Here is a 22,628-nt window from a genome sequence, read left to right as displayed (position 1 = left end):
CGAAAAATCAGGAAATGACAGCTGTAAAAGTTACTGCAGAATCGAATGCGGTACTCCCAAACCCTGTCAGCACTAAAACAACGCAAAGAAAGCTCCATAAGCTGGGAATTACAGAGAGATGTGGAATTCCACAACGACACATCAGTGATGCAAATGACCGTGACAGGAAAGCCTGGTGCCGAGGGCATAAAAACTGGGATATAGGGCAATGGAAGAAAGTCATTTGGAGTGATGAGTCTTGTTGCACACTGTCCCCACCGCATGGCGGAGTTTACGTCCCAAGAGTGAAACATGGCGGAGGTTCGCTGATACTTTGGACAGCGATACTACGGTATTCCACGAACAGTACCAGTGCTCTCCTACGTCAAATTACTGCCAACGATTATGTGACAAATTTGGTTGGTTAGATGCGTCACATGGTACCATGTTTGTTCCCAAGTGGTGAAGCATTGTTCGAAGAAGACAGGGTCCCTGTTCACGTAGCTCGCATCGTCCAGAACAGGTTCTATGAGCTTGAGGATGAACCTTCTTATCTCCCCTGGCCCCCATACTCACCATATCTCGATACTATTGAACTTTTGGTCTAGATTACAGAGGATGCGAGATCGCAATCCAGTCCCATCATTGTTTCCTGAAGTTCCCGCTATTTTAGGACGTGCGTGCCTGATGATGATCATGATGATAATGTTTGGTTTGTGGGGCGCTCAACTGCAGGTTAATAAGCGCCTGTATAAAGTCCAAATTGTTTGACAGTCCAATTTTTCACAGTCCACTGTAGCCACTGTCACAATTGATGATGATGATGTGATGAGGACAACACAAACACTCAGTACCCGGGCAGAAAAAGTCCCCAACACGGCCGGGCGCATGGCTGAAGGAACAAACACCGTTGACGCCCCATGGCTGTAATGATTCGAAATTAATTCCCAAAATGCGAATACCTTGACATCTGGTGTATTAGGTGTAGATGTGGGCTGGTGCACGACGATAACAAGATTGATCTTGATTTCTGGTCGTTTCATTCTATCTGTTGCGGGAATCCAACTACACTACTAGCCATTAAAATTGCTACACCAAGAAGAAATGCAGATGATAAACGGGTATTCATTGGACAAATATATTATACTAGAACTGACATGTGATTACATTTTCACGCAATTTGGGTGCATAGAGCCTGAGAAACCAGTACCCAGAACAACCACCTCTGGCCGTAATAACGGCCTTGATGCGCCTGGGCATTGAGTCAAATGGAGCTTGGATGGTGTGTACAGGTACAGCTGCGCATGCAGCTTCAACATGATACCACAGTTCATCAAGAGTAGTGACTGGCGTATTGTGACGAACCAGTTGCTCGGCCACCATTGACCAGACGTTTTGAATTGGTGAGAGATCTGGAGAATGTGCTGGCCAGGGCAGCAGGCGGACATTTTCTGTATCCAGAAAGGCCCGTACACGACCTGCAACATGCGGTCGTGCATTATCCTGCTGAAATGTAGGGTTTCGCAGGGATCGAATGAAGGGTAGAGCCACGGGTGGTAACACATCTGAAATGTAACGTCCACTGTTCAAAATGCGAAGAAGAGGTGACCGAGACGTGTTACCAATGGCACCCCATACCATCACGCAGGGTGATACACCAGTATAGCGATGACGAATACACGCTTCCAATGTGCGTTCACCACGATGTCGCCAAACACGGATGCGACCATCATGATTCACCCTAAAAATGACGTTTGCCATTCGTGCACCCAGGTTCGTTGTTGAGTACACCATCGCAAGCGCTACTGTCCGTGATGCAGCGTCAAGGATAACCGCAGCCATGGTCTCCGAGCTGATAGTCAATGCTGCTTCAAACGTCGTCGAACTGTTCGTGCAGACGGTTGTTGTCTTGCAAACGTCCCCATTTGTTGACTCAGGGATCGAGACGTGGCTGCACGATCCGTTACAGCCATGTGGATAAGATGCCTGTCATCTCGACTGCCAGTGATACGAGGCCGATGGGATCCAGCACAGCCTTTCGTATTACCCTCCTGAACTCACCGATTCCATATTCTGCTAACAGTCATTGGTCTCGACCAACGCGAGCAGCACTGTCGCGATACGATAAACCGCAATCGCGATAGGCTACAATACTACCTTTATCAAAGTCGGAAACGCAATGGTACGCATTTCTCCTCCTTACTCGAGGCATCACAACAACGTTTCACCAGGCAACGCCGGTCAACTGCTGTTTGTGTATGAGAAATCGGTTGGAAACTTTCCTCATGTCACCACGTTGTAGGTGTCGCCACCGGCGCCAACCTTGTGGAATGCTCTGATAAGCTAATCATTTGTATATCACAGCATCTTCTTCCTGCCGGTTAAATTTCTCGTCTGTAGGACGTCATCTACGTGATGTAACAATTTTAATGGCCAGTAGTGCAATATTGCGAGCGTTAGGTGATAAATTCATTAGACTACGATACAATGATTACGCATCTACATCTACATCTACATTTATACTCCGCAAGCCACCCAACGGTGTGTGGCGGAGGGCACTTTACGTGCTACTGTCATTACCACCCTTTCCTGTTCCAGTCGCGTATGGTTCGCGGGAAGAACGAGTGTCTGAAAGCCTCCGTGCGCGCTCTAACTCTCTAATTTTACATTCGTGATCTCCTCGGGAGGTATAAGTAGGGGGAAGCAAAATATTCGATACCTCATCCAGAAACGCACCCTCTCGAAACCTGGCGAGCAAGCTACACCGCGATGCAGAGCTCCTCTCTTGCAGAGTCTGCTACTTGAGTTTGTTAAACATCTCCGTAACGCTATCACGGTTACCAAATAACCCTGTGACGAAACGCGCCGCTCTCCTTTGGATCTTCTCTATCTCCTCCGTCAACCCGATCTGGTACGGATCCCACACTGATGAGCAATACTCAAGTATAGGTCGAACGAGCGTTTTGTAAGCCACCGCCTTTGTTGATGGACTACATTTTCTAAGGACTCTCCCAATGAATCTCAACCTGGTACCCGCCTTACCAACAATTAATTTTATATGATCATTCCACTTCAAATCGTTCCGCACGTATACTCCCAGATATTTTACAGAAGTAACTGCTACCAGTGTTTGTTCCGCTATCATATAATCATACAATAAAGGATCCTCCTTTCTATGTATTCGCAATACATTACATTTGTCTATGTTAAGGGTCAGTTGCCACTCCCTGCACCAAGTGCCTATCCGCTGCAGATCTTCCTGCATTTCGCTACAATTTTCTAATGCTGCAACTTCTCTGTATACTACAGCATCATCCGCGAAAAGCCGCATGGAACTTCCGACACTATCTACTAGGTCATTTATATATATTGTGAAAAGCAATGGTCCCATAACACTCCCCTGTGGCACGCCAGAGGTTACTTTAACGTCTGTAGACGTCTCTCCATTGATAACAACATGCTGTGTTCTGTTTGCTAAAAACTCTTCAATCCAGCCACACAGCTGGTCTGATATTCCGTAGGCTCTTACTTTGTTTATCAGGCGACAGTGCGGAACTGTATCGAACACCTTCCAGAAGTCAAGAAAAATAGCATCTACCTGGGAGTCTGTATCTAATATTTTCTGGGTCTCATGAACAAATAAAGCGAGTTGGGTCTCACACGATCGCTGTTTCCGGAATCCATATTGATTCCTACATAGTAGATTCTGGGTTTCTAAAAACGACATGATACTCGAGCAAAAAACATGTTCTAAAATTGTACAACAGATCGACGTCAGAGATATAGGTCTATAGTTTTGCGCATCTGCTCGACGACCCTTCTTGAAGACTGGGACTACCTGTGCTCTTTTCCAATCATTTGGAACCTTCCTCTAGAGACTTGCGGTACACGGCTGTTAGAAGGGGGGCAAGTGCTTTCGCGTACTCTGTGTAGAATCGTATTGGTATCCCGTCAGTGTGACCTATGGAATTTTCGGTCGGTCCAGGGAACAAGAACGGATATCCGGAATGGTTAAGGCGACCACTTGCGATGAGCATGAAATCCGGGTTCGAGTCCCGGTCTGGCACAAATTTTCTTCTGTCACTGTTGGATGGTCCATCTATACCTCATACAGCTGATGTTAAGGAATTTGCATTCAGTGAATTAGTTTGCTATAAGATTTACACGAAAAGCATACGCGACCTGTATTTCTCCGTTCCGAGAAGCTGTTTTGAATACCAATGGTTTTCCTGCACCATAGTGGCCACTGTAACGTGTCGTGTTTTACGTGTTTCCATATTGTGTCCACACCGTGTGCATCTACGAGTACAAACGTTGGCCGCAAGCCACTATACTGTGCGTGGGGGAAGGTACCTTGCACGATTAATAACAATTTTCTTTCCTACTCCATTCTCAAACATAGAGAGTGTAAAAATATTTTCTGTACATCTCCTTATGAGCCGCGATGTATCTTCCCTTGTCTTTGCGGCCGTTTCTCGAAATGTACGTTGGCGCCAGTATTAGCGTTCTACGGTCAGCTTGTTTTCTGAACACCCTCAGTAGTATTTGGCGGAAGGAGCGTCGTCATCCCTCCAGGGATTCCCATTTAAGTTCAGGAAGCATCTCTGAACCACTCGAGTGTTGATTAAAGCTACCGGTAACAAATCAAGCTGCACGCCTCTAAGTTGTTTCGATGAATCCCTTTCATACTACCTGGTGAGCTTGTACTCAAGAATTGGTGGCATAAGCGTCCCATACCGCCGTCTCGTTTGTGGATTAACTATACCTTCCTAAAATTCTCCCAATAAACCGAAGTCAACAATTCGACGTCCTACACCCGACCGCACGTACTCGTTCCATTTCATATCTCTTTGCAACGTTAGCCAAGATATTTAATATACTTGACTTTGTCAATCATGTCACCACAAATACCGTATTGAAAGATTAAAAGATTATTTTTCGTACTCATTTGCATCAACTTACATTATTCAACACTTAATTACTCGCGGAATATGAGAATGCAGGCTTTCTCGGCGAATCTCGATGATAAAATCTTCTCGGATTGATAGCCGAGTCGATGCGTCGTTCTCTGGCAACGTTTCAGCAAGTTTCTTACTTGCCATCTGCAGGCGAAGTCAGAGATTATTACTTCGCCTGAAGATGGCAAGTAAGAAACTTGCTGGAACGTTGCCGGAGAACAACTCATTGACTCGGCTGTCATCCCGAGAAGATTTTATCATACTCGCGGAATCCCAGCCAACAATACCATACAGTTGTTTCTTTTTTTACCAAGATAAAAGTAATAAATTAACAACATTTACTCGTTGTGCATAATTATGTACCACCAGCGTATTGTGCTCTGGCGTGTAACTAGTGCAAATATATTCCAAGGCATATACGTTTGGCGATGGCGTAAACGACGAAACGGATCAATAGTAGGTAATTCCAGCTAAGGACCCTTTGCAAGAAAGATGTTGCCTTTCTTGAAAAGTAAGACGTTATTGAGAAATAAAATCTGTGTTATGAATGAACTTCCAGAGGGTACGACGACGACGTTCTGAAATGTATTTCGATATTTGGACAAAATTGATTTTGAGTGCAACTGCAGATTATTATTTTAGTTTTCTCGCTCTGTTGCTATGGCAACATGTTAATCATGATCAGGTAGCCTCCTGTGTTAGGGAGGTACACAAAACCAATCGAGACCCTGTCGAAAATAATTTACTACAGCCCCAGAAAATAGAAAAACCGGTTTTGGTTTCGTTCAGGTATGCCTGTTTCCATCCTGGTGATCTGTTCTGGCCGGCCGGAGTGGCCGAGCGGTTCTAGGCGCTTCAGTCTGGAACCGCTCGACCGCTACGGTCGCAGGTTGGAATCCTGCCTTGGTCATGGATGTGTGTGATGTCCTTAGGTTAGTTAGGTTTAAGTAGTTCTAAGTTCTAGGGGACTGATGACATCAGCTGTTAAGTCCCATAGTGCTCAGAGCCATTTGAACCATTTTTTGATCTGTTCTGCATTTGTGCAGCCTATCGTTACGGCGCGGTACCGATGTTCAGTTTTACAACTGTTGTTTCCGTACTTAAAGCATGTAGATGTGTGAATTCTTGTCTTTGATAAACGAGTAAGAGGAAAGGCCATTATCCCTTTAAACACACAAATTAATGCACTGCCGTTCTAACGCAGCGCGTGAGAAGATTATTCACGGTGCAGTACTCAGTACACATGCTCCCTGTGCTCTGTTGCGTAAACACCCAGAGTCCTGGTTTCTGGCTGTATTCCTCTATGCAGTAGAGACGCAGTTGCTTTACGTCTGTGCATATTACGGCCAGTGAAATGTATAAATTATGACGACTAGTTTTCTGTGGCGTAGATAATTAATTAGCTCTGTGTAATATTAATTCTGCGGTGTCACATCCAGATATTATTACAACGATACCGCATTTATTCCCTCAGCAGGCTTAATGGACGAATACATTAATATTAAACCGTTGTTCTTCTGTAACTGCAATTTGTTTGAGAAAAATGTGTGTGTGAACCGATATAAATCGCTGCCCTGTGACAAAGCATAAAAGAGGTGTTTCTTCAGTCTTACCACTTGTTTCAACTAGGCGGCAAAATGCATAAATGTAAGATGTTTCTTCCATCTTCAATGCACTCAAAAACTGATATTAGCTTTGACCGTTCTTCTTACTAATTTTATTCTGCCTTACGCGTTTCGGCCTTACGCCATTCTCAAATATTCTACAACAGAAATACATGACGTGGTGTCAGTCATAAAACGATAGTACAATTACGTGAAATCCACATCGTAAAGAACAAAGGGAAGTAGAACTCACCATTATATGAATAACACATTCATATTTAAAACCTAAACTGAATTTGTTGAACGTAAATACGAAGTAGCTGATCTACATTACTTGATGACAGTTGAGTGCAAACTGACGGACGGTACACGTCGAAGTATGAGGCGAAGAAAACCTTCAGATGGCACTACTTTACAGCGCTTATTAAAGTTACATGTTACGAAATACATAAGTACTGATACAATTTATCAATACAGTGTAATACTAAATGACAAATGAAATTTAATAATTTATTACATCAGCCACATGTTATTTAACAATTGAAGGGTCAGGGGATAGAACCAGGTAAGTCAGTTTTTGTGAAACTCGAGAAAAAGCGATTTTAAAGGTCGACCTGTGGTTACATCAATATATAAGAACGTACAATACTTCTTACTTCATAAATTAAATATCTTGGGATGCATAGAAAGAGGAAATAGCGTTCCTGGAATTCGGAGTGTTCCTACATCGAAGTAACTTACAGTGAAATGTCGCTTTGTAAGGGGAAATAGTTAAGTAAAACGAAACAGACCCAATAATTCCATAATAACCACGAATAAATGATTTCTGGTTGTTATAATGCGGAGATAGTACTCATATCACGTATATTTAGCCGTGGGGCAGCTGATTGAACAACTTAAAAGCACCAGGACGAAAAGACTTAATCAGGCTTGCGACTTTTTTTTTTTAGCCCTGAAATTGGAAAAAGAAGTAGAACAAAAAGTGTAATTGTTCACCTTAGACTACAGCGTACAATAGATAACTGCAAAGCTATTGGGCACTAGACAAGCAAAGAATTCTGAAGTTAAACATAGCATAATAAGCAGAGACTGGCAGTCAAAACAATCTGTCTATTGGCTGACACTGTCTTGGTGTCCTTATGCCATTTTCCATTCTTCCGTGATAAGTCGTTTGATATTCCAGAATAATGCAGCGACTGTATTCAGACGATATTATCTCAATAGGCCGAGTTTGGAAAGGGCATTGGCCGGCCGGTGTGGCCGTGCGGTTCTAGGCGCTTCAGTCTGGAACCGCGTGACCGCTACGGTCACAGGTTTGAATCCTGCCTCGGGCACGGGTGTGTGTGATGTCCTTAGGTTAGTTAGGTTTAAGTAGTTCTAAGTTCTAGGCGACTGATGACCTGAGAAGTTAAGTCGCATAGTGCTCAGAGCCATTTTGGAAAGGGCATTTTGCAATGTTCTTTGAGACCATTTTCCATTTCTTGATCAGCACTGACCAAAGTCAAAGGGGATGGCTTAAATCTGAATGCTTCGATCGTTTCCTCGAAATCTTCAGGTGTTTCCGTGGTGTCTTTTCGTTCCACAATCCAACATTTTATCACACTCTAATTACGAATGGACATACACAAGGAACGTAATTTTTAAGTTCTTCAAGCCACCAATTTGGTTGAAAGTTACATAGCGAATAAACGGGAACACAATGACGTTTTTATTTTGACCACCAGTAAAACTACAAAATATGCAGGATGTTACAGGAGGGGTGATCAGTATTCAGAGATACGACAGGAAGGCTCATTCGAAGCAAAAAAGTCTAGTAACCGTGGGCTGTAAAATGCATACCTTAGGAGCTATGAGCATTTTATCGTCTTCACTATGTGTAATACATCTCTTCTACTGGATAAGAGCTCATACTTCTTAAAGTGTGCATTTCAGAGCCTTAGTCATATCCCTGAATACTGACCACTCCACCATTCCTCCTGGGACATGCTGTATAGAGCTCTTCAATCTCCTCTTCCAACGCGTGAGTGATGAAGTGAAGAAGGAATGTCCTCACTTCGTTTCCCCCTTTTTTCACAAAGCATTCAGGATAAACATTTTAAAAAAAGGACTGCCCTGTTACAAGAACATAGATATTGAACGAATACTGAAACGTCCCCTTAGAAAAATTATAAATGACTGTGCTTAAACTGACACACAATATTTTTAGCGCAACGCAATCTGACTTTCAAAAATCCCTACAAAAGAATGGCCCTGACTAACAATAACCTATACCTTTCATGAATTGCTTACCTCACAAAAATCTTCGTTACTCGAACTACTGCAATACAGCAAGCGCCAATACTGCCAGCTGAATAAAAGATTCTAAGTCATTATATATATATATATATATATATATATATATATATATATATATATATATATATAAAAATCAGTTCATGACATCCAGTCTTACAAATTTACTGTCTCTGATGGACAAACGCCCAGATCGCCCGCTATCAAAATTCTGCCATCTCTCTTCCCACGTCCACCACTGCTGGCGGCTCACCTCCAACTGCGCAGCGCTACGCGCTGTTAACAGCCAACTGCCCAACACTACAATAGCAAATTCCAACAATGCAAACCGTCCACAGACTGCACACAGCACAGTCAGTGATTTTCAAATAGAGAGCTACGTGACGTTACCAATATAAAAACCTAAACAGCCTACTTACAATACATCGAAGGTTACCGCGTAAAGTTACCTAATTATTTGCTTTATTTGATAGGTATACATCTTTTTCAAACTCTTTGCACATAGCCATCTTCCTTTGTCTTCACTTAAGACTTCCGGGCTGATAGGCCGTGGTCGAAGTATAAAACTGTCTCCTGACGTTTCGTCTCCAACTGCGGGAGACATCCTCGGAGGTAAAACGGCGAACGTCAGGAGACAGTTTTATACTTCGACCACGGCCTGTCAGCCCGGAAGTTTTAAGTGAAGACAATACCGGCCGTGAAAGCTTACATTGTATGATCATCTTCCTTTGGTTTTTCTTGCCTCCAGTTTACTGCGGAATGAGAGAGCACCAGGAGTCTGTTTGCTCTGCCTTCTCGTGGCCAGATGAGTCACCCCTGACTTGCCTGCTTCTTTCTCCCGAAAATTTGACTTGCGTGGTTCTTTCCACTTGCAGTCATATATCTAATGACGCACAAAGGCAGTAGATTTACTGTGTGTTCCTACCTGTTTCTAGTAGTTAGCGCCAATGCGATCAACACGGTGTCCCGGATGGTGCAATGGTTAACACACCTTACTAGTAAGCACGAGACCCCGGGTTCGAATCCCGGTCCAACGCACATTTTCACTCGTCGCCGCTCATGCCTCGAAAACTCCTGATGCAGCTGATACCACTGATTCTTTCCCTTTCCTTCCCATCCCTCCTTCTTCAGTTATACCAAGTTTTCTTCGCAGTCACCTACCTTGTAGCTATGTTTGTCTGTCCAACATCTTTGATTGGTGTTTTTAAAGAGATCCCCACAGCTGTTCAACTTCGTACTGTGATGTTCTTCCATACGATCTCTTAAACTTAAGTCTGCTCTTCATCGTTACTGAACTATAGTCGGAGTCTGTATCTGTTACTGGGTACGGCTTACAATGCAATATCTCCTTTCAAAATCTATGCCTGAACATGATGTAATCTAATCAAAATATTCCCATATCTCCTGGCCATTTCCATGTATTCCTACCATTCATGTGATTCTCGAACAGAGTATATGTTATTACTTTTTGTGGCGGTCTTCGTAGCAACGAGCACCGCCACACTTTTAGTAGCGGGCCGACCGGTCCGCTGGAACAGTGTACAAAGAAATGAAAACACAAACACTCGGATTGAATGAAAGTCGGTACTTATCTTTATTACGAAGATACAGAAGCACAGTGGTGAACATTGTCTCTACAGCAATCGGTCTGGTTCGAGTCGGGCAGCTAGGTCAGCGTCGGCTGACGACAGATAACAACTCGGCTGCGATGTACCCACACTGACTAACAAGTACACACTGCGGCGGCTAGTATACAACTCAGCGGCCGAATCCAGAACTGAACTAGCGCTCGCGACGGCAGTGCTTAAGAAGCCAGTCGTGGCGCGCGCAGACTTGCGGCGATTTCCTTAATCGCTGGCGCTGCTTGTGCGGACGGCGTCCGGACTGATGCTGCCAACCTTTTGGCAGCGGGCTCGGTTGGCCCGACTGGCCAGGATATAACATTACTAGCTGAAGTTAATTGTATAACTCAATCTTTCTCCTCTGTCATTTCTACTACCAAGCCCATATTCACCGAAACTCTTTCTTCTACTTTTTCCCCTACAACCGCATTCCAGGCCCCCTTTATTATTACATTTTTATCTTCTTTTACACACTGAAAAACCTGTTCGATACCCCCATATACTTACTCTATCTCTTCAGCCTCTCGTCAGCAAGTACCTCTGAACTATCGTTCGTGGCCGAGCGGTTCTAGGCGCTTCAGTTCGGAACCGCGCTGCTGCTACGGACGCAGGTTCGAATCCTACCTCGGGCATGGATGTATGTGATGTCTTTAGGTTAGTTAGGTTAAAGTAGTTCTAAGTGTAGGTGACTGATGACCTCAGAAGTTAAGTCCCATAGTGCTCAGAGCCATTTTTGAAATTTATCATGTGCTTGGAATCATTTGACTTTTGAACTACCTTTGGCCTCGTTGGCCTGCTGTCGGATCTACCGAGAACAGCGTTATTACTGAACTTTTCGCAGTAACTCACTTGCTGCCCCAGTTTCGTATTTGAGCCTTGACGACGCCATAGAACATCGTTGGTGACGGCTGTGTGACCGCTCTTTCCGGCTAAGCCATCTTTGACGGCTCGCGATTGGCGGCCACTTGCTATTCGTTCAAATGGCTCTGAGCAATATGAGACTTAACTTGTCATCAGTCCCCTAGAACTTAGAACTACTTAAACCTGACTAACCTAAGGACATCACACACACGCATGCCCGAGGCAGGATTCGAACCTGCTACCGTAGTGGTCGCGCGGTTCCGGACTGCAGCGCCTAGAACCGCTCGGCCAACCGGGCGGCCCACCTGCTATTCAAGGGGGAAGTTGCCGTTTACGGAGGGTAGACGTTCTACACCTACGTAGAAACGTGGCGGAGGGTACCCTGTACCACTAATAGTCACTTCCTTTCCTGTTCCACTCGCAAACAGAGTGAGGTAAAAACGACTGTCTTTATGCTTCCGTATGTCTCCCAATATCTCGTACCTTATCGTCATGATCCTTACGAGCAATGTGTGTTTTCAGCAGTAGAATCGCGTGACAATCAGTTTTAAATACCGGTTCTCTAAATTTTCGTAATACTGTTTGTCGAAAAGGACGTCGGCTTCCCTCCAGGGATTCCCATATCAGATGCCGTAGCATCTTCGCAACACCTTCGTCTCCTTCGAACCTACCGGTAACAAATCTAGTAGCATGTCTCTATTGCTTCAATGTCTTTCTTCAACTCCAGCTGGTATGGATTCCAAACACTCGAGCAGTCCTCGAGAATTGGCCGCACCAGCGTGTGTGCTATTTGCGGCCTCCTTTACAGGTGAACCACTCTTTCCTAAAATTCTCCTAGCAAACCGACCATTCACCTTCCCTACCACGGTTCTAACATGCTCGTTCTCCATTTCACATCGCTTTTTAACGTTCTGTCCCGATATTTAAACGACTTGACTGTCTCAAGCAGGACCCTAGTAATACTGTATCCGAATATTACTTTTTGAAAGAATCGCATGGCGGAGAGTGTGCCGGAGCTATCCACGAGAGCGTTGTGTCGCTGCGGCCGGGTTGGGAAGCCCCTGACGAGCAGCGCTGCCAAGTGGGACAGGCGGCTGCGACGCCCTCGCCGCACTGTAGCCTGGAGCACAGCTGCTTGGACGGCGGACCTAAGGGGCCTGGGCTCAGCAGTGTCCGCGGGACGAGCCCTGCTGTACATGCGCCATCGGTGGTGGTACCCGCCGATACGTCGCCTGCAACCGTGCACCGCGTCTGACACCTTCGCAACAGTAGCGGCCTTCGGGTTCATTGTAACGGTGAGCATCTCGAGTGTGTAGTGCAACTCTAGGACTGCAAAACTGTGTTAATCGCCCGTGACTGCTTATTCACTAAGTCATTTGGTTCAGGTGTGTTCAGACCCAAGCCCTCATACTTCTGTCTCCGCATAGGCGTGTGTGTGTGTGTTTGTGTATTCCTTTAGAATAACCCTGTTACCCGAGAAAGAGGCACGTATTTCAAGGTGAGCCGCAGTTGTGTCCGGCTCTTCGAAAAGCGCGCCAGGCGGAGTGGTTTCGCTTCGCGTGTAGTGTTTATTTTATTTATTTATTTATTGTTCCGTGGGACCAAATTAAGGAGAAGTCTCCATGGTCATGGAACGAGTCAATATATGAAATTATAACACGATATTAGAAACACATAAAATGAAATACACTCCTGGAAATTGAAACAAGAACACCGTGAATTCATTGTCCCAGGAAGGGGAAACTTTATTGACACATTCCTGGGGTCAGATACATCACATGATCACACTGACAGAACCACAGGCACATAGACACAGGCAACAGAGCATGCACAATGTCGGCACTAGTACAGTGTATATCCACCTTTCGCAGCAATGCAGGCTGCTATTCTCCCATGGAGACGATCGTAGAGATGCTGGATGTAGTCCTGTGGAACGGCTTGCCATGCCATTTCCACCTGGCGCCTCAGTTGGACCAGCGTTCGTGCTAGACGTGCAGACCGCGTGAGACGACGCTTCATCCAGTCCCAAACATGCTCAATGGGGGACAGATCCGGAGACCTTGCTGGCCAGGGTAGTTGACTTACACCTTCTAGAGCACGTTGGGTGGCACGGGATACATGCGGACGTGCATTGTCCTGTTGGAACAGCAAGTTCCCTTGCCGGTCTAGGAATGGTAGAACGATGGGTTCGATGACGGTTTGGATGTACCGTGCACTATTCAGTGTCCCCTCGACGATCACCAGTGGTGTACGGCCAGTATAGGAGATCGCTCCCCACACCATGATGCCGGGTGTTGGCCCTGAGTGCCTCGGTCGTATGCAGTCCTGATTGTGGCGCTCACCTGCACGGCGCCAAACACGCATACGACCACCATTGGCACCAAGGCAGAAGCGACTCTCATCGCTGAAGACGACACGTCTCCATTCGTCCCTCCATTCACACCAGTCGCGACACCACTGGAGGCGGGCTGCACGATGTTGGGGCGTGAGCGGAAGACGGCCTAACGGTGTGCGGGACCGTAGCCCAGCTTCATGGAGACGGTTGCGAAGGGTCCTCGCTGATACCCCAGGAGCAACAATGTCCCTAATTTGCTGGGAAGTGGCGGTGCGGTCCCCTACGGCACTGCGTAGGATCCTACGGTCTTGGCGTGCATCCGTGCGTCGCTGCGGTCCGGTCCCAGGTCGACGGGCACGTGCACCTTCCGCCGACCACTGGCGACAACATCGATGTACTGTGGAGACCTCACGACCCACGTGTTGAGCAATTCGGCGGTACGTCCACCCGCCCTCCCGCATGCCCACTATACACCCTCGCTCAGAGTCCGTCAACTGCACATACGGTTCACGTCCACGCTGTCGCGGCATGCTACCAGTGTTAAAGACTGCGATGGAGCTCCGTATGCCACGGCAAACTGGCTGACACTGACGGCGGTGGTGCACAAATGCTGCGCAGCTAGCGCCATTCGACGGCCAACACCGCGGTTCCTGGTGTGTCCGCTGTGCCGTGCGTGTGATCATTGCTTGTACAGCCCTCTCGCAGTGTCCGGAGCAAGTATGGTGGGTCTGACACACCGGTGTCAATGTGTTCTTTTTTCCATTTCCAGGAGTGTATTTAGTTCACCTGCTATATTCAGAAAGTGATCACGGACATTCCCACTACGCACTGATTCTATATCCTCGACCTGTCTCTGCAGACCAGCAACTTCCTTTACGACTGACCATATGGTTTTAATTTTATCCTGAGACTTAGCTATTCTATCTGCATACCACATACTTTTTGTCTTCCTAATAACATTTTTTGCGGTGGCGCTTTCCGCTTGGCGCGCTGTTTGGTTCGCTACCGCCCTCTGGCGGGAGGTGAAGTAATTGTACGTTCGCCTGGCGATCGAGGAGTACGTACTGGGCGGTGACCGAGAGAGGTGGAGGCGCGAGCGGGGCTCTGCTGTTGGGGGTCGTCAACTGCTCGCCACGTGCTTTGGCCGACCTCTTGGCTGTCAGGGGCTAAGTCTGCCTTACCCGCATGTACGTGGCTTATGAAGCTTAGAAGCCGTGGTGCAGGAGATCAGCACGTGAGACCGTATGTCTTCTTATCGGCCACTGAAACCACTGGCAGCGGTTGGCTCTGACGAGCATTTGTAAGTGCGACGTGTTCCCGGCGCTGGGGTGGAGTGTGAGAAGTTGAGTACTGTTTTTATGTAATGAGAAGGTTTTCAAGTTCTAGTGAAGTGTATGAGTTTCTCCATTAGTGGTTTTGTTGCGGTCGTCCCACCAGAGTTTTCGTTTGCATGTCCGCGGGAATGTGGTAATTGCTTCTTGGTCGGGCCGTTTCCACTCAGACCTCGAGTGAGTGATTTAAAAAATGGTTCAAATGGCTCTGAGCACTATGGGACTTAACATCTGAGGTCATCAGTCCCCTAGAACTTAGAACTACTTAAACCTAACTAACCTAAGGACATCACATACATCCATACCCGAGGCAGGATTCGAACGTGCGGCCGTAGCGGTCGCGTGGTTCCAGACTGAAGCGCCTAGAACCGCTCGACCACTTTGGCCGGCGAGTGATTTAGGGTCGGTGTCGCCGCTCTCTGTGGTTCGAAGTCTGTGCAGGCACCGCCGTTGCTGCATATTCTGGTTTTGAGTAACTCGAGGAGCTGGCGGCTTGTAATGGAAGTTTTGGGACTGATCTGCTATGCCCCTGTAGACCACCAATAACTATTCCGTCTATTGTGATTTGGGGCCCTTTACACGTGTCACTCCCTCACCGAGCTAAGGAAATTTTTGTTTTGGGAACTGTCTTTAATGTGTAGGGTTGTGTGCGGGATTATTCACTTTATATTGCAACAAATATAAGTTATGCAACTGGCGAGAGACAACTATTTTTGCTCAGGAGAAGCTAGCTGCTTAAAGTTTTTTTGGAATTATTCCCTTATTGATATAACAAGTTTAAAATCTTCTTATTCTTAACGTCAAACCTTGCAATATCCTTTACATAGAACTATTTTTAAAACATTTTTTTAACTGTTGTCCTATACATGTATATGTCACGTTAAAATCTCATTATTGGCAAGTTGTTAATATCATACCTGGTAATCTCCTTTTCATAATTTTAAATTGTTTTGAAATTATTTTTTTAAAGAAATGCCAGACTTAAAAGTTTATTACTGAGAAAGGCTTTTAAAATAAAAGATAACCTTATCAATGTCTGTTTTTTCAACAGCACCTCCTGGCCCCTACTTCCACGATAACGTTTTTGGAATAACATGTGTACTTAAGTTGTTGTTTGTGAATCGCCCTAATTGACGGTTCACAAGGAACTTAATCAATAACTTCAATGATGTATACCAAATGTTATTTCTGATGAAACTTGAAGTTCTCAGTGCCAGATTACGAGTCCTAATATCGCACAGTCTGTTCTGCATTACACTAAGTTGCAGATAACTGCGCTTATGTATTTAGATTTTTACACTCACCGGTTTTCATCAATGAAGTTAGTTACCTCTCTTTTTTAATACCACGAGTAGTTTCTGGATTGGAGTTTCAAAGTAGCCTCGATTGGGTGGTCATGCAATCGGTTAAGCTAACTGTCACCGTCAAACAGCTACAATTGCCTAGATAAGCTCGCGTAGCATTATTTCATTTCCTTTCTTAACTGTACCTGCTCAACAGTGTCACCTCTTTTGGCTCGTAATTAATATCTATTCTTAATGTTATAGAGTACATCTAATTTGGCCTGTGTATATGATACCGTGGCTGGTGTTGGTGCCACCAGAATAGTCGTGAGGGTGTCCTTGCTACTGGAAGGCGCACTATAAAGCGTGGACCACCATAAAATCTTTAGTTTTGTTAGTGATACTTTGTTCGTGTCTTTTTGAATAATTGTAAAGATACTGTGGCGGTTTCTGTTAGAAATTATTAAACCTCCTGATTTGTTAGGCTGATCGAAATCCTTGTGACAAATTTGTCTCGTATATTTGAAGCATAATAGTGAGTGTGGTAGTCCTTCTGACCAGGCACTTAAAATTAAATGAAGGATTTGCTTAGTGATTAACTTGCTGCAATTAATTTGAGACTATGGTTCATTTGTAAAGGATTTTGGTGCAGTAGCTTACTGAAAGTTTGATTAAAGTTCTCTGAACGTTCCGACGTTTTGCAACATCGCTAAATTTTCGGTATATTTATCTTAATGTTAATTTTTTCTGAAGGCAGAATCCTTGATTCAGTGTCGGTTGCAATAAATTTATCTGAATGAAATTTATACATATTGGCATCAATGCTGTTGTTTTAAAACAAAGTTTTAAATACATTTTGTATCTTCAATTGGGCTTACTTCTACCACCCCTGCAGCCTGTGTGCTCTGCAATCACCTTTCACTATTCATGGCAAATCCTCCTCTTCTTATACCATGTTCTGCTGCTGTTGTTATTACCTTATAATTGGTGACCAGGAATCCTTATTTTCCTTCCATTTTACTTACTAGCCCCAACTTTATGAAGCTCGAGTCGTAGCATTTCCCTTTCCAGATTGTCGAGCTTTCCTATTACGTTCAAAAGTCTGACATTTCATGCTATGACTCGTACAACGTTATCTATTGGTTGATTATTCAATCTTTCTCTCACGGTCACCCCCCTATTGGCCGTCCCATCCTGTAGATCCGAACGGGGGACTAATACGCCATCGCTTGCCAATGGAGGGATCATAATGAAACTTTTTCACCGACAGGCCTCATGCCGTGTGGATACACATTATGTGTCTTTAGCGCAGTGATTTTCATCGCCTTCTGCATCATCATGTCATTGATAGTTGCTGATCTTTCCTCCTACTTCAAGAAAAATTCTGGTGTGAAGAAGTCTTGCATCGTTATATCCAAATGGTTTATAAATGTTAATCTACATTCAGATCCGTTGAAGGCACCTTTAGTGGGTTGAAACAGGTTATTCAGTAAACAGTATTTAAGCGATCTTGGCTTTTGAATTATTTCTAATGAAGGAGTTCTCTTCGGTTAGAAACACTGCGATAATGCTTAGCTGAGTAGGCAGTTCATTTGAAGAGGAATGGTCATATCTGAACAAGGCAACCGTAAGAAAGAAGTAGGTGGAATGAAGGAGTTCTTTTCGGTTATAGCCGGCCGGGTGGCCGAGCGGTTCTAGGCGCTACAGTCTGGAACTGCGCGACCGCTACGGTCGCAGGTTCGAATCCTGCCTCGGGCATGGATGTGTGTGATGTCCTTAGGTTAGTTAGGTTTAAGTAGTTCTAAGTTCTAGGGGACTGATGACCATAGATGTTAAGTCCCATAGTGCTCAGAGCCATTTTTTTCTTCGGTTATAAACACTGCGATAATGCATAGCTGAGTAGGCAGTTCATTTGAAGAGGAATGGTCACATCTGAACAAGGCAACCGTAGAAATGGGAGAGAAAGAAGTAGGTGGAAAGAAGGTAACTACGAAGAAACAATGGGGAACAGAAGAAATACTTCAGGTGAACTCCCTGATAAATTAAAACTGTGTGTCGGACTGAGATTCGAACTCGAGACACTTGCCTTTCGCGGTGAAATGCTCCACCTAGATGTTTTTACTTTTGAATTTTTATTCGCGTCACCGCCTTTTAAAATTATCCTTTATTTCATTTATAATAAATGTGTTTCCCAGATTTAGTCCACAATGGGTTCACAGTAATGAAAATGATCATACATAATAAAGAATCTTTTTAAATCACAGAATCATGAAATATTTCAGTATTAATAAAGCAAGGAAGTTTAAGTTGTTGCTTTTTTATGTGTATACTCCTTATATAGCTTTTATTTATTTCTTTTGTAATTCAATGTGAAGGAAAGGCAAGTGACAGTCGTTGTGACGGGTGAATGAAAAGAAAGCAGTCACCTTCGTCAAATTTCCAGCAGCACGCGGTGATTCATCAAAAATCTTGCATCTAGCCAAATAAGCTTGATCATCCCCGCCATTGGGGTGGCTTCACTATTTTGGGTGCCGACCAGTTTTCGGAACGTTATGAGAGTCGTTGTAACCGTTTACCATCGTTCTTAGAACTCCTAAACATTATCCAATCACATCTGTCACCAACACAGCGAGCCTCGTCTTCTGAATGAGCAATACGCCAAAGTATATAAACCACGCACATTACCGTCCTTAAACGTTCGGTCCGACGAGAAGTGCCGACCGGGGTGGCCTAGCGGTTCTAGGCGCTCCAGTCTGGAACCGCGCGACCGCTACGGTCGCACGTTCGAATCCTGCCTCGGGCATAGATGTGTGTGATGTCCTTAGGTTAGTCAGGTTTAAGTAGTTCTAAGTTCCAGGGGACTGATGACCTCAGAAGTTAACTCCCATAGTGCTCAGAGCCATTTGAACCATTTTGAACCGACGAGCAGTCTCGCTCCTGGAACATCTCAGCCGTTGGGCGGACTGCGAAATACGCTTCCTAAATAGTTGACAAAGTAAGTTCTGCATTTTGTATCACAACGTATGAGCTCAATCCAATAATGCATCGCAGATAACGCATTTCGCTGAAACATGTTTAGCATCGCGTGTCCAGTGACCTAGTTGATAGCCCACTTCTTATGTTTGGGAAAGAACATTGTCTCCGGTAAAAAAGTGCAACTGATGTGATTTCTGTATCGGTGCTGCGACGAAGGAAGGCCAGTAAACGACGCGTCAGCATCCAAACGTCACTAAACGTGCCGCACACTTAGCCATACTTAACTACAGCTTACGCAAAGGGGAGGAACAACCCAGATGGATGGCGTACAACCGGTTCCGTGTGACAGTTTTAAGGTTTATGAGGATATACCAGGTCGATCGCGCTGATGTAGACAGTAATGGCATAGTGCGCGCCAGATATGCTACCAGTCTCCAGTTAGATGTTTGATTTCCTTGACATTGCGACTGCGGTGACTCATCAAGCTGCGGTAGATCTCCTGAGCGGTGGTTGTTCTCACAGAAGATGCTTCCACGCGAACATAACTATATGTCCCAAAAAATGAGGCTAGGTACGCAAGAGAAGGCGAGACGTTGGCCACTTGCAGGTTCGAACGACGGCGGAGGAAGTTCATCTACCAGAGCTGATGTTATGCAGTGTTTGCGCTGTTGGTAATTCCCAACCATCTTTCGCAGATACAATGACAAAGATTTCATGCGAACATTCGCGAGGTTGAAACCGCCATTCTGGAACGGTATGCTTAACGTGTCATACTTGATCTTAAATAACATCCTAGCACTGACATAGTACCCAAAGGCAGCCATGCGGCGATCCGCTATACCCATCGGTATTCGTAGGACCTGCGATAAATTTGGCGCTCCAGACGCGACAAGTATGATGGTGCATGCTACACGTTGGACCATGTCGAGGGCTGTCAACGAAATGTTACGTATGGACACCGGAACATTCTGCCGCAGCCGCCGATAACTCGCCGCCGCTGACGGCCGCAAAGAACGAGTAAACGTGATCCTTAGGCATCTCTGCGTTTCCATCGTCTGAAATAGTCTTCCAGACCTCGCCAAATGTATAGTACACTACTGGCCATTAAAATTGCTACACCAAGAAGACATGCAGATGATAAACGGGTATTCATTGGACAAATATATTATACTAGAACTGACATGTGATTACATTGTCACGCAGTTTGGGTGCATGGATCCTGAGAAATCAGTAACCAGAACTATCTCTGGCTGTAATAACGGGCTTGATACGCCTGGGCATTGAGTCAAACAGAGCTTGGATGGCGTGTGCAGGTACAGCTGCCCATGCAGCATCAACACGATACCACAGTTCAAGAGTAGTGACTGACGTATTGTGACGAGCCAGTTGCTCGGCCGCCATTGATCAGTCGTTTTCAATTGGTGAGAGATGGTTGTTGTCTTGCAAACGTCCCCATCTGTTGACTCAGGGATCGAGACGTGGCTGCACGATCCGTTACAGCCATGTGGATAAGATGCCTGTCATCTCGACTGCTAGTGATACGAGGCCGTTGGGATCCAGCACGGCGTTCCGTATTACCCTCTTGAACCCACCGATTCCATATTCTGCTAACAGTCATTGGATCTCGACCAACGCGAGCAACAATGTCGCGATACGATAAACCGCAATCGCGATAGGCTACAATCCGACCTTTATCAAAGTCGGAAACGTGATGGTACGCATTTCTCCTCCTTACACGAGGCATCACAACAACGTTTCATCAGGCAACGCCGGTCAACTGCTGTTTGTGTATGAGAAATCGGTTAGAAGCTTTCCTCATGTCAGCACGTTGTAGGTGTCGCCACCGGGCCTGCCTTGTGTGAATGCTCTGAAAAGCTAATCATTTGCATATCACAGCATCTTCTTCCTGTCGGTTAAATTTCGCGTCTGTAGCACGTCATCTTCGTGGTGTAGCAATTTTAATGGCCAGTAGTGTAATTAGTATGCACCTCATCTCTCAAGAAACGTTCAATTTCGAAAGCTTTCGGTCTTGCGTAAACATTAGAGAACAATGTACCATCGTTTTTCGAAACTGATGTGCCTTTGCTATCGTTTCAATAAGAAACACACGCGAGTAGCGCTGCTGTAAACAACGCCTCATCCTCGAGCGCCTCGCGGACACAGTGTTCGTGGCAAATGCGCAGACTCTCTCCCCACGCTCCCTGGCTAACTCACACCCCCACCTAGCGCCACCTACCTACAGTCCCCCTCCATAGTCACTAATTTTAGATTCCCGCTGGAGGTCGAACTCAAACGTGCATTCGTGCTGAAGGTTGTGGACCCACTGCACATCGACGCGAATCAGTTCTGTGATTGCGTGGCATCTGCTCTTTCGGAGATGTTCGAAACAACACGCATTCATATAACCAATTTTCCAACATATTTGAAGAACATTTCTTGGTGGCATCTGTCTCGAATTTCTTCAATCTATGGCTGTTTTATTGATAATAATATGACGTTTCGACAGCACAGCAATGTACATCGACCCAAGAACTCAGATGACTCAAAGAAATACGTTAAGAAGTGGTTGCGAAAGTAAGTGATTACATATTTTAATAACCAAACATAGAGTGAAACGTTTGTAAGGAATTAATATTTTACAGTTCACGGAGAATCGAACGTATCTCTTGAAATTGCGAAAGGAATAATCTGAATATTACGCTACCTGTGCACTTTCGAAAACAGTCACCGAAGTTTGTATTTGAGTCTCTCAAATATCCCCAAAGCCTAGTTTTCACTTTTACTAGACATTTAATGAGCAAAACTTCTGGGGAGTTTTTCTATTTTTATCTATACTCGTATATTTGTGCGTTGAGGTATGATGACCATTTTAAGCACTTACGTAGAATTTCCCAATATTTTTATATAATAAATGGTACGAAACATTACACGTTTCTAGATTATTTTAAAAATTCAACAACATATCGTTTTAGCACCCTAGTTATAATACAAAAACCATATTCGGAAATGAAGCTTTAAAAATTGCATTCCAATTTGGCTTTCGATCTGTTCGCCTTGTGACGTTCAAAGAAATTTTGAATCGCAAGTGTTCACGTTTTGTAGCTAGTTGCTAACATCCAAAGTGAGTTGTTCCCTATTTTACGTTAAGGAATGCTCTAAATCTGAAATGACTTCACAGTCCTCGTTCCGTCCACGTTCGCGTCTTGTGTGAGGACTAAATAAGGGCGCTTTGCTTATTTCAGGCCGTCACTAGAAGGGAGATGAGTTATTGATCGGGGGAACTGAAATTGCTGATCTTTTTTACTTCGCACGAAACCCACGTAAATTTAATGGCATTCGTACTTCGCCTCATCGCGAATTTCCAATTTACGTCGCGTCGTTCATTAA

This window comes from Schistocerca cancellata, chromosome 3, assembly GCF_023864275.1.
Source record: "Schistocerca cancellata isolate TAMUIC-IGC-003103 chromosome 3, iqSchCanc2.1, whole genome shotgun sequence".
NCBI classification, from domain to species: domain Eukaryota; kingdom Metazoa; phylum Arthropoda; class Insecta; order Orthoptera; family Acrididae; genus Schistocerca; species Schistocerca cancellata.
The sequence above is the reverse complement of the archived record's forward strand: the minus strand, read 5'-3'. Positions refer to the sequence as shown.